Genomic DNA, 12,867 nt, shown 5'->3' with positions numbered 1-12,867 from the left:
AGCCTGTTCTGTTATTTCTGTCAAATTGAATAGTGGACATATTAAAAACTGGTGTTGAATTTGAAATGTATTGAACCTTTCTCTCATGAGGCTGTTAATTACTGACTCAAGGTGCTTGTGCAAGATTTATCAGTGGCAACATTAGTAAAGGCTACTTTAAAAACATAGCTTGGACAGTTAGTTTGAATAGTCACAGCAGGACATCTAAACACCTTGTGCTGCACTTATCTGTTCTTAATGTTTATAATAGCATTAAGCAAGAGGCCGGCAACGCTGTGCCAAATATAATACATAGACATAGTAACAGAATGACTGCTCAAAGAATGTATACTCTATATAAAGGCAGACAAATGGTACTGTTATCTCTGTTTTGCTGATAAGAAACTGAGGCGCACAGATACTAAGTGAATTATTTAAAGTTATATAGGAAGTCTGGAACTGAGCCAGGAATTAAACCTTAGCTCTCCCAGGTCTTAGTCCAGGGCTTTAACCATGGACTTCACAACATATATTTATAGCCTGTAATTGTTTGCTTCTCTTTTATAAATTTTAATATTTATCATTATTCCGCATAAAATTACAACATTAGCAAACAACTGGGAAGCAAATTACTATTTGTAAATGCTTGGTAATTATACTTTCTCATCATTAAAGACCCCCTCACCGGCATGTGCTTCGTTGATTGTGATTATATAAGCATACAGAGCTAGTAGAAGAGTTTTTGATGAAAAATAACGTTTTTCCTGAAAAACGTTTTCAACAATATTTGGTTTTGGATTTTTTTTTTATTTTGTGTTTTTGTGTGTTTTGAAATTGTGGAAAAATGCCGCCTACTCTCGGTTTACTAGTCCCCCATTCAACAGAGAAATCTCCCCCCCACCACCACCACTAGAAGGGGGCGGGAGAGAGAAAGTAACATGTTTGTCTCATTTAAAGGGCATTAAAAGCTGACAGACTCTAAACAACACAGATGTATTTTTCTAAAGGGTGGAGGTAGAATCAGGAAGAAAAAGTGGATATTCCCCAATGCCACATCATTTTTACTTACTACTTTTTAAAAAAAAAAATCCCTTCCTTTGCCTTTCTTAGTGCGGGAAAAAGGTGACAACATTTAAAGAGAGAAAGTGGGAGTCTATTTCAAAATTTTTAATCAAAAAATTAAAATGTTACTTTGAACTGAAAAAGACCAGTTTAGGGCTGGGTGGTGATGGCCTGGGATATACAGGAGGTCAGACTAGATGATCTAGTATTCCTTTCTGGCCTGTACTCTATGACTACCTTTGTGAGAGAGATTGGGTGCACCATGTATGTATGCATAAAGGTGTGGAGAGGATATATAGGGCATTTTCCTTCACCCCTTGAACCTCTACAAAAATGCTGGTCACACTCCTCTTGGGGAGAACAGAATATGCTCCCTGCTAATGCATCTCTGAGCCCCTACTGAAAGCAGGGAAAGGGTGCAGAAGAAACAGGCTGATTACAAAAGGGAATTCATGCAGTTTATAACAGGTGGAGGCTGTCACTGCAGCATGGCACCTCCCAGAAAGAATTGTGGAAGCATCAGACAAGTCATAATTTCTCAAAAGAGGCCCCCTGTATCTACAAACCCTTTCTAACATGGGTCATGGCTTAAAAGTCACAATATAGCCCTTTATGACTCTTCAGTACTCATGGCTCTATCTTCCATGCCATAAGGATCCTATACAAGAGTTGGCACCTCTTTTGGCTAATTCCCTTTTACCTCTTTTACTCACCGTGCCCTTTCTCTGGGCTCAACCATTGCTCCTCTTTGGCTTTCCAGGTTGATCTTTGGCAGCCAGAGCATCAACACATTTTTCTGATTGGAATGCATTCCATTCCAACTCTGTTGCATCCAAAACCTGGATGAAGTGAGCTATGGAATGTGATTTTTTTGTAGCCTACAGAAATGAATTTGTTGCATTCTAATGTGAAGCAAATATTGCATGGCTGCTCTAATGATCTGCATAATGGAATGCGTGGAAATGAGTAAGGTGTAGAACAACCTAATTTTAAATTAGTTTATAAATCAGGGAATAAAATCACATTACTTTTCAAATATGCATAATCACCTTTCCTTTTATATCTTCTCATTTGTGCAGAAGGTACATCCAAAGAAACATAGAATCATAGAATATCAGGGTTGGAAGGGACCTCAGGAGGTCACCTAATCCAACCCCCTGCTCAAAGCAGGACCAATCCCCAATTTTTGCCCCAGATCCTTAAATGGCCCCCTCAAGGATTGAACTCACAACCCTGGGTTTAGCAGGCCAATCCTCAAACCACTGAACTATCCCTCCCCCCCCAAATCCATATTTATAGGGGTTATCTCTAGGGTAGCTGTAATTTTTCCTCAACAAGAAAAAGATACTGATTTTCTACTTCCTTCAAAAATAAACCTGGAAAAAAACCCCAAAAGGTGTTATGAAATATAACAAAAAACCTTCTATTGTTCTATTAAATGAAAATATGAATTACTTCATAAACATATTTATTCTTCAAAAATGAAAAAAGCACACATAAGCAAAAGCTTACAGATCTGTAAATAAAACACAAAAAGAATAACTTAGATCCTCTAGTCTATTAACAAATTAGGTCCATAATGCTTTTGCCATTAAGTAGCCATACATTATTACCAACTTTCTTGCTCTTCTGGCATGTATTCAATTGTGAGTTTTAAATAAACCAATCCAGATGTGCCTAAAAACATACTGGATTCACACTAAACTGGCTGCAAAGGAAGAGAGGGGTTTTTTGTGTTTTTGTTTTTTTAAAATACAACTTTGTTTGTATCCTGCGATTTTGTTTCCTGTGATTTTTCCTCCACATTCCCCCACCATTTTGAAGCAATGAAGTGAGGGACATAACCACTTTTTGCAATCATGCATTTGAGGGACAAATATAGAGTTTTAATTTCAAATGCCAGAAGAGAAGGAGGGAAATTGGGATTTCCTGTTCTAGCTGCTCTGAGGGTCAACCTATGATTTTATATTTGGGATCAGTCACTTTGGCTAAGTAATGGCTTGTTTATACAAACAATTTATGGCAAGCTGGGATGTAAATCTACCTGGAAATAGAAGTTCCTTGTTTCCCTTTCATTTATACCCATGTCATAAATATAAAGGGAAGGGTAAACCCCTTTGAAATCCCTCCTGGCCAGGGGAAAGCTCCTCTCACCTGTAAAGGGTTAAGAAGCTAAAGGTAACCTCGCTGGCACCTGACCAAAATGACCAATGAGGAGACAAGATACTTTCAAAAGCTGGGAGGAGGGAGAGAAACAAAGGGTCTGTGTGTCTGTCTGTATGCTGGTTTCTGCCAGGGATAGACCAGGAATGGAGCCTTAGAACTTTTAGTAAGTAATCTAGCTAGGTATGTGTTAGATTATGATTTCTTTACATGGCTGAGAAAAGAACTGTGCTGAATAGAATAACTATTTCTGTCTGTGTATCTTTTTTTGTAACTTAAGGTTTGGCCTAGAGGGGTTCTCTATGTTTTTGAATCTAATTACCCTGTAAGATATCTACCATCCTGATTTTACAGGGGGGATTTCTTTATTTCTATTTACTTCTATTTTTTATTAAAAGTCTTCTTGTAAAAAACTGAATGCTTTTTCATTGTTCTCAGATCCAAGGGTTTGGGTCTGTGGTCACCTATGCAAATTGGTGAGGCTTTTTATCCAACATTTCCCAGGAAAGCGGGGGTGCAAGTGTTGGGAGGATTGTTCATTGTTCTTAAGATCCAAGGGTCTGGGTCTGTTGTCACCTAGGCAAATTGGTGAGGCTTTTTACCAAACCTTGTCCAGGAAGTGGGGTGCAAGGTTTTGGGAAGTATTTTTGGGGGAAAGACGCATCCAAACAGCTCTTCCCCAGTAACCAGTATTAGTTTGGTGGTGGTAGCGGCCAGTCCAAGGACAACGGGGGGGAGTATTTTGTACCTTGGGGAAGTTTTGACCTAAGCTGGTAAAGATAAGCTTAGGAGGTTTTTCATGCAGGTCGCCACATCTGTACCCTAGAGTTCAGAGTGGGGGAGGAACCTTGACAACCCATTTCAAGACCTGGCAGATCAAAGCGCTCTACGGGACTTTTAGTATGTGGCAGCAGGGTCCACACATGTTAGCGTTTGGCATGCTAGAGCAAGGTGTATTTACACAACAGCTTGCTGCGAACTAAGTGTTCTTGTAGACAAGCATACAGGGAAAGCTTCAACACATTTTTAAAATCTTGTTTTGATTTTGTCTAGGGTGAACATATTTACCTATGCTAAATACAGGACACCTGGTAAAATTACTTGTACTCAAGCAAACTCAACAGCAATCAGCCAGAACTATGCAGTACAAATGTTCAAATTAACATCAAGTTGACTGAGCCGCTGTTAAAACGAAATATTGCATAGTTGATTTCTTTTAATTTATCTTTTAGGTTTTAGGATTCACACAGGGAAAGGTGACACAGACACACTCCGTACACCTCTCTCACACGGGGAAAGGGCGGGGATGACTGACCGACCCTCACCTCCTTGCCTGGCACTCTTCACCCTCCATGCCTGGCTGGGCCCCCAGGACAGACCCTCCTCTCCTGGTACTTGGCGCTGCATCTTCCTGAGACAACATATGAGACAACGCAGGGTCACATACACCCCCCCCCCCCCCCGCCGCAGATTTCTTCCAGGGTTTACACCAGAATGTGGCCAGCAGAAGCCTTTCAGCCCTATGTGAGAGGGAAAGGACAGGAGCTGCTTCCAGCTGCAGGGGAGTGGGGAATGGATGACCTGGTCCCCATCTTTGCAGAACTCATTTCCTCCACCTCCCTTCACTCCCCTGTAACTGGAAGCAGCTTGTCCCTTCCTGCCCGCACCGTGTTGAAAGGCAGCTAACACCTCCAGGCTGCTATTGGCCACCAGCATAACCCAGTCGCCTCCTGCTATAGCATGGGCAGGAATGGGTTAATCCCTAAGGCTGCACTGTGCACCAGGACCCAGGGAATCTGACTGCCAGAGAGGTGGCTCAGCAGGGGAGGGTGCCTAGGGGACAGAGCAGCCCCGCTCTCTCTGGGGGCAGGACCCAGGGGGAGGAGGGGTTAAGAGGGTGCTAACCCCTTGCCCAGGGGGCTGCTGTGGAGCCTGCAGGGTTGGAGTGCAAACAGGCTGGAAATCTCATCCTCCCCGCCACTCCAGAGCTTAGCTGAGGCGTGGAGAGGCTTCCCTGTGCCTGCGCTGTGCAGGGCTTTGGCACACACAGGACTCAGCTCCTCCTGGCCAGGGCCCTGGGCCGGAGGGTCTTGGGCTTTCCTGGGGTGACGGCCCAGCCAGAGGCTGCACTTCTGGCCGGGAGCCGCCTGTGGTAAGCACCTTCCGGCCGGAGCCTGCACCTTACACCCCATTCTGCACCACAACCCCCTACCCCAGGTCAGAATCCCCTCCTGAACCCAAACTCCCTCCCAAACCCTGCATCCCTTCCTGCACTCCAATACTCCTACTCCTACACCAACCCCCTGACCCATGTCAGAATCCCCTCTTGCACCAAACTCCCTCCCAGAGCCCACACCCCTCACCCTCTCCTGCACCCCAACACTCTGCCCCAGCCTGGAGCCCCCTCCTGTACTCAAACTTCCTCCCAGAAAGAAACTAATATACCACTTGTTCTAAGGAAAGAAGTAGGCCATTTTGAATTAACTTTATTCTACATGTTTTAAGACTGAAATGTAACCACAAAACAGCTTTATGTTAATTAAAAGGTAAGTTTAGTATAGCATTAATAGCCTTGATGCCATATTTATGATTATTTTGTTTTAAATTAGGAAAAAGACTTGTATACAGGGCCCCCACAATATATAATAGCCCCGGGCCCACAGGAGAGTTAATCCGGCCCTGCCTGCAGGAGGGCTTAAAAGCAGGATTGTCCCTTTAAAAATGGGACTTCTGGTCACCCTAATTTTGTCCTTGTGTGGCTCTAGTTCTTTGTTAATTAGATCAAGCCCGATTTCCACAGAGACTGTGACAGTAGTTTCACTATCTTGCTGTCAAGTCCCTCTGAAACCTCCTTCCATCACTTTATTTTTAAAATACATTTCATTCATAAACTGAAATCAGAGTTCAATGTTGCTATACCCTCCACCCCCCAAAAAAACCAACAGACTATCCCTCTAAAATATGTGATGTGAACGTAAATATTTCAGAAACATGAAGTAAAAAAGAAACACACACCAAAACATACTATTTTCCTCCATGCCATAGTTTTCACAACCCTACTTATCTGATATCTTCACTTTATGTCTGATGTATTGGGCACATGGAAGCATGTTTCAACAACAGATGTGTCTCATAGCAGATATCATTCATATAAAAGAAGACAAGTGTAACCCTTCTGCCAGGCCAAGTTGATAGCAGCAAGGGCCGGGTTCAGTACACAGGGGTTCCCTCTCATCAAAGCAAATGCAAAACTGGCTCGAGCCCCCACCCAGTGACCTGGGAAAATCTTACACACTCCCTGGGATCCTCAAAGAGGCAATACTTCCCCTCTCGCAAGCACAGAGTCTTGGTGTAGTAGAGAATCTTTAATAACATGAGGTAAACAACATCAGCATTAAATTGGGGAAACACCACAACTAGTGTTCATTAACCAAACCATGAGCAACGACCCACCCCAGAAAAATTGGGCCACATCCTTTCCCTCAGGTTCTTGAGTCCCAGAACCCAAACGTCTCTTGAGTCCAGCAATCCACAAATCACCCAAAGTCCAAAAAGTCCAGCCCCAGAGTTCAAAAGTTCACCTGCACAGTGTTACTCCCCAGTCTGGCTAAAATGTGCCTGGGTGTGGGGGAAAGAGGTAAGGGGCACCTTACGTGTCCTGAAGCTGACTGCCCCACAGGGCTCTGCTCTGCTCCACCATGACCGGCTCCACTCTGCACAGCTCGCCGTCTCACGACCGGCTCCGCTCAGCTCGCCGTCTCACAAACACACCGCTGTCTCACAAACAGCTCTGCTCACCCCGCCGTCTCACAAATAGCTCCGCTGCACACTAGATCTTCCGGCTCCCCACTACTTGACACAGTGCTCAGTGATTTCAGCTCATAGTAGTGGGAGCCTTAGTGCTGGTGCACCATAAGGCTAAAGTGAATTCAGCACAGTACCTGTAACAAAACTCTTAATAGACCCAAAATTAGCTCTGACATTCCATAGTGGAGAGAGACAGAGGTGCAATTGGTGCTTCAGGCCCTCACAAAGAGGCCTACACCACCAGGCCCTAATACCTGTCTCAAGTCTCTCTCAATTCACAGAGTTTTGGAACCCATGTCCCTTGCCTAGTGAGTGCTACTCAGTTAATGGTGAGTCCTCCATCATAACAAAAAGGCCAAGTACAGCTACAAGCACAGTTTCCATAATCAGGGTACTAACAATTTATTCTTCCCGCCCCAATAACAGAGACGCTGGGGATCCCACAGCAGCCAAAGTGACCATTTGGGCAGTTATGGCCTCATTGTAGGTGGGGTGGGTGTGCCTATGCAAATGAGATCAGCCCCTGAAGTTCTTTTCCACAACTTGCCACACCTCACCACCAGATGCCAGGGTGGAGCCCACCCTGTCTCTGCTTACACAAGAACTTCATTCTAAGATTATTTTGTCTTTGACTCTGACTTCACATCCATGGACCTCTAATAATGGGATGGGCTCTGAGACCTTGTCTAGATGGCCTTTACCTCACCAGACATCTGTCTAGGTATAACACTCCACTGGCTCCTGTCTGTGATAGGAGATCTTCACCTACTGGGGTACTAACCACTGTATCACAAGACCATCTTCCTCTTTCCTTCTTGGAAAGATCTGACTCTCATGAGAGCTTTGTTGCTCATGGCACCTCATTCTTCTGCTCTAACTGCAAATATATATATATATATATATATATATATATATGTCAGTAAGTCCACCCAGGCTTGTCTTGCCTAGGGAGTAGCTTCCCCACAGCAATCAGACCATCTCCCACAATATCATCCATTTCAGGAATGAATAGACAAATGCCTTAAGACTCACTGGAAATGCCACACCCCTGGAAGATTTGCTTCATTATTTTTCATAAACTGGTAGTCAGCTATTCCATTTCTTTAAACCAGTATGTGTGGGTCTCTCTTCCCTCCCCAGTACTGCAGAGAATACCAGTAAGTGTAATGGAATACAAGTCAATGAAGTTATAAAAGAGATTAATTTAACCCTGTGTATCTTTATTCACGACAGATAGTTCAACTGTTCTGCCCACTTGATTAAAAATATATATATTTACCTTTAATTTGCCTAGAGAAAGAAATGCACAACCATTTTGTTTTGTACAATCATATGGCACAATTCTAAAGCGTATATTGCATCCCATAATGTAATAGTGCACATGTATGATAAAGAAAGAACATCCCTCTCTAGAAAACTGGGGGATGAGAGGAGAGTAAATGGATCAAGTTGAACTGAAAAGGGATTTTAAGAATTTATGGTTAGTTTAATCTCCAGCTTTCTTAAAACCTGCACATCTTTAACTGATATTATACTCCTTTAAGCTTCTAAGTTATTACCTTGTAAGCACAGCCCTTAAAACTGTTTAAATGAAATTCATCATAAAACGGGCATTTTTTGACTTGAGAAATATACTTCTTGTGGTGATAAACTCACTGCTAAGAAATATCAACTGTCATAAAAATATCCCTTAATGATCTTGAAAGGTCAGCTATCTTGATTTTTTACCCAACAATTCTTCTATGGTATTCTTAGTTCACAGTGGTTCTTTTAAAAGTGTACATATATCAAATTTCCCAGTTTAAGCATTTACTTTGACTCTCTTCAGGTGATCCTCACTGGAGCTTATGTTAAAGACAATACCAGAAGAAGTAGCTGATGTATCTTTCATAAAGCAAAAATGTCCAATCTGGTTTGGTTTTTTCAAGCCTTCTGAATGGGAGTTTTATTTGTTTTTGTCTATGAGGTGCATGCTGTCAGTTTACCTCTACTGCCAGATCTACACAGTAGAGCTCAATTTTATGTTTTAAACACTGGGCCTGATCCAAAGCTCACTGCAGTCAATGGGAATTTTATATTGTCTTCTGCTTTTTTTTCCTTGTTATTCTCAAGCAAACCTCCCATTCTGTTCAATAGCAGCTCTGCCAAGATATTCAACGCAGAACATGCAAGAGACTACATATAGTTTAGATTCACACAACAAACACTTTAGATCCAGTAACAATATTGTATTTAACTTTATGTTGCTGCTTTTGGTTTAATTTATGTATGCAGTGTAGAAGTCTCTCCATTCCCATTTTTTAAATGTCAGATTAAAATGGGTCTGGTCTTGACATCTGTTCTGTTCTCTTTCCTAATAGAATGTACATATTAGTTTCAGATTCTTCTGAATAGAAAATTAGCACAGTGCAGCACATTGCAGAGGGGTAGGATAAAGAGATGTATATCCAGAATACTTCCTGCAAGGTACAAAAGCTCTTTCTTTAAAGGAATTCTTAAAGTGGAATGACTTAGTAGAGGGGAAAAAAACACTGGGTCATATCCTCTACAATCTAACCTAGCCACAACTCCATTTGCTCAGCCACAGCCCGTATGTAAGAGGCCGAGAAGGGCATAATATAGAAGCAGCTTTACATCACCTGTGGATTTCCCAAGGCAGGAGGAATCCCCACAATTTCCATGTATGGCAGCTTTATGCTGCTTTGTGCTATCTAAGCAAAACAGTCAGGTCAGACCAGTGGATGGAGGGTGTCACTGATTTCAAAAGCCTTATCTACATAGGATTTTTTTTTTCTGGAATAACCGAAGGTGTGAATTTAAAGTGATATAGTTATATAAATATAACTTCCTATATAAAACTTCCTATTTTGATTTAGTTTCTCACACTTCAGAAGGGGTTTAAGCTAAACTAAAAAAAGCCACTCGCATACAAATGAGAATGTCCACATGTGGCATACTGGTATGACTGGTAAAACTTTCAATTGCAAACAAGGCCTAAGGGTCAAGGAAAACTCCCTACATAATTTAAACAATCAAATACAAAAAATACACACAAGAAGAAACCTGACTCTCTAACTTAATGAGGTGAATTTTCTGCTTGAGATAGCCTTTCTTCCCTCACTAGTCAGAGACAGTATGTATCTCTTATTTAAGGTAATCAAAAAGGTTGCTAATCTGTTTAGTGAATATCACCTCTGTAATTAATGTATTTAATATATATTTAATTTATTCATTTATAAAGTGTTCAGGGACAATTGGCCTATTATTTATCATCTCAACCATCCTGTAAACTCAGGCTGAGGGTGTGTAAGTCAGGGCTCACCGCTGCCTGTGCTACCATGGTTACTATTTTGAGCTCAATGAGAACTAGTGCAAGTATGTCTACTGGAGCTGAGACTCACCCCCCACCCCCACACGCCACCCCGCCTAGCTCCAAGTATAGATGTATCCTTAGGGTCATCTTTTTTGCTTTGAGAATTTTGGGAGCCACAGTCTATTTTCCCAATACATTTGTAATTGGAATAGAATCTGTTCCATTAATGCTGTGTCTGGCTGCACAATTATTAGCTTTGACTGAGTCTAACATCTCCTTTACCCACAAGAGTGCAGTTCTTTAAAAAAAGACCTGATATCTCACCACAACACAATCTCAAGAAAGTGTGACCCTTACAGCTTTAACTAACATGACATGAAGCTGGAACAAACACACACTTTACATTCTTGGGCCTTTCATCAGGAGCATAACCATTTACATTTGAGTTGTGTGTGTGTGTGTGTGTATGTGTGTGTGTGAAAGGTTATTTATTTATTTATTGTGTTACCTTCAATTCCAGTTTGATTTTGAATATCTAATTTAAGGAGAGATGTCTTGCTCATGGGAGACAGTTCTCCCAAAGTCACTTTGAAAACACCAAAACCCCCACCTTCATCAAATACTAATTTAATAGAGAAGGATGTTCACTACTCAGTCTCAGCCACTAAAGTTCTTAGGGACATTTATATGCTTTATGTTTGCTCTAAAATTACTCATTTGGAGTTTTCTAGCACAAAAACCCATTTATTTATATTTCCTATACTCTGGCCAGTATATTATGACAACATCTACAGTGATTCCTAATAAGCACAACATTCAGCAGGATCCACTCTAAAGCCTTTGGTTGTTTTTTTGTTTTGTTTTGTTTTATCAGTAGAGGAAGTCTGTGACTACTTTCAGAGGGGAAAGACTTATAAAATATTCATGAACATCTTTCACCGGTATACATACCCTTTTCCCAAGACCACCCTATCTATGAAATCTTTCAGATGAACTGGTATGTTCCAAAGTTTTAAAAGGTTTCAGAGTAGCAACTGTGTTAGTCTGTATCCACAAAAAGAAAAGGAGTACTTGTGGCACCTAAGAGACTAACAAATTTATTTGAGCATAAGCTTTCGTGAGCTATAGCTCACTTCATTGGATGCATGCAGTGGAAAATACAGTGGGGAGATTTTATATACACAGAGAACATGAAACAATGGATGTTACCATACACACTGTAACTAGAGTGATCAAGTAAGGTGAGATATTAAAAACCTTTTGTAGTGATATTCAAGATGGGCCATTTCCAGCAGATGACAAGAACATGTGAGGAACAGTGGTGGTGGTGGGGGGTGGTGGCAGGAAATAAACATGGGGAAATAGTTTTACTTTGTGTAATGACCCATCCACTCCCAGTCTTTATTCAAGCCTAATGTAATGATGTCCAGTTTCCAAATTAATTCCAATTCAGCAGTCTCTCGTTGGAGTCTGTTTTTGAATTTTTTTTGTTGAAGAATTGCCACTTTTAGGTCTGAAATCGAGTGACCAGAGAGATTGAAGTGTTCTCCGACTGGTTTTTGAATGTTATAATTCTTGACATCTGATTTGTGTCCATTTATTCTTTTACGTAGAGACTGTCCGGTTCGGCCAATGTACATGGCAGAGGGGCATTGCTGGCACATGATGGCATAAATCACATTGGTAGATGTGCAGGTGAAGGAGCCTCTGATAGTGCGGCTGATGTGATTAGGCCCTATAATGGTGTCCCCTGAATAGATATGTGGACACAGTTGGCAACAGGCTTTGTTGCAAGGATAGGTTCCTTTGTTAGTGTTTTTGTTGTGTGGTGTGTGGTTGCTGGTGAGTATTTGCTTCAGGTTGGGGGGGCTGTCTGTAAGCAAGGACTGGCCTGTCCTTCAGGATAGGTTGTAGATCCTTGATGATGCACTGGAGAGGTTTTAGTTGGGGGCTGAAAAATCTCTGGAGAAATCTCTTTACACATATATTAAAATCATAGTCATTTGTAGTCTGTTATCCATCATTTAGCAGCATCATTCTGAGTCATCAACGAAATGAAATATACCTAGGGGACCTGGAATTAAAAAAAATAAATCTATTAGCAGGTATAGGGGGAAAATATATCTCCAAGGTTAAGTAGGTTAGCAGATTCACCACCTACCAATTATTTAGAACAGGAAGCAGGCCAAAATTTTCACATTTTGGTGCTTAATATTAGATACCTATTCTTAGTTAGATATCTATCCACAATTCACATATTTAGACTATCTATAGCCAATCTAAAATACATACATACATGGGAACACTGCTCAGAAGTACTCAAGAGCCCTAAGATACATTAACCTATCAAATGCCAATGCAAGTATCTGCTGCAACCTACGTGCAGAGAGAGGAAGGACCAAGTTAAAGTAATTCTGAATTGTTCTGACTTGCTTCTTTTGTATATAGGCAGATAGAGATAGATTATATTGATAGACCTACATTGTTTTAGCAGAGAGATAAAGTGAATAAGGGATTCAGCCATGACTTTTTTTCCCTCATAG

Source organism: Lepidochelys kempii, chromosome 4, assembly GCF_965140285.1.
Source record: "Lepidochelys kempii isolate rLepKem1 chromosome 4, rLepKem1.hap1, whole genome shotgun sequence".
Taxonomy (NCBI): domain Eukaryota; kingdom Metazoa; phylum Chordata; order Testudines; family Cheloniidae; genus Lepidochelys; species Lepidochelys kempii.
Note: the sequence above shows the minus strand (reverse complement) of the source record.